This window comes from Magnolia sinica, chromosome 14 (assembly GCF_029962835.1).
Source record: "Magnolia sinica isolate HGM2019 chromosome 14, MsV1, whole genome shotgun sequence".
Classification (NCBI taxonomy): domain Eukaryota; kingdom Viridiplantae; phylum Streptophyta; class Magnoliopsida; order Magnoliales; family Magnoliaceae; genus Magnolia; species Magnolia sinica.
The window spans coordinates 44,049,450-44,050,760 of NC_080586.1; positions in this window are offsets into that span (position 1 = coordinate 44,049,450).

Consider the following 1,311-nt stretch of genomic DNA (forward strand, 5'->3'; position numbering starts at 1 on the left):
CAAGAGCTTAATACACATCACGATGAGCCTTTCACATGGGCCTAACATACATCACAATGGGATCCATCGCCTGACCCTCAAATGCATCACAATGAGCCCTATCACATAGACCTCATATACATCATATTAGGCTTAAAACACAAGTCGAATATACATCGCAATGGCCCTCAACTACGAGTCGCATATACACCATATCGCTCTCGACAATCGGGATCAATCGATAATCAGAGTCGACAAATCGGTCATGTCAATCGACAAATCGGCCATGACAATCGGGATCGATCGATAATCAAAATCGGTAAATCGGTCACGACAATCGGGATCAATCGATAATCAGAGTCGGCAAATCGGTCACGTCCATCGACAAATCGACCACGACAATCGGGATCGATCGATAATCAGAATCGGTAAATCGGTCATGACAATCGAGATCGATCGATAATCAGAGTCGGCAAATCGGTCACGTCCATCGACAAATCGGCCACGACAATCGGGATCGATCGATAATCAGAATCGGTAAATCAGTCACAACAATCGGGATCGATCGACACGAATGGGCTTAACAAGGCCTAAGGGAAGGTCACAATGAGGACATCTAACCGTCATTGCCCATCAATGTGGCCATCTAACCAACATTGCTCCCAAGGAGTGGCCTACATAAGGAATTCATAAACAACGTAACGGCCACACATACATCGCATTGGGCATCATTCATGGGCCATGACTCATGGGCTTTAAATACACAATAGGTGGGCCCTACACATGGGCCTCAAATATATACAACAGGTGGGCCTCAATGGACGGGCCACAAATACATCAAGATGGGCCTTACACAAGGGTCTCATATATCACAATGGACCTCATATCTGGGCCTCAAATACATCGTAATGGGCTTACACACATCACATCGAGGCGGGCCCTGCACATATCAAATGGGCCTAACGGATGGACAGTGTACTTGTTGTTCACACATTAAGGTGGGCCGCATGAGTGGACGGCATAGATGAAACACATACAACATGGTGGGTCCTGTGATTACACAGGGCCCGCCATTTAATAAGCTAGATGGTGCAGAATTATACAACACATACATAGCGGTAGCCCCACGTCTCTTGTGGCCGGACGAAATAGATATTACACATATATCACGTCGGGCCCACGTCCCATGGACGGTGCAGATAAAACATGTACATCATATTGGGCCCATATGTACATCATATTAGGCATATTTCATGGGCCCCAAAAACATCAAGTGGGCCGCATCAATGGGCTGCATCACTTGGCCCTCAAATACACAACAGGTGGCCCCTA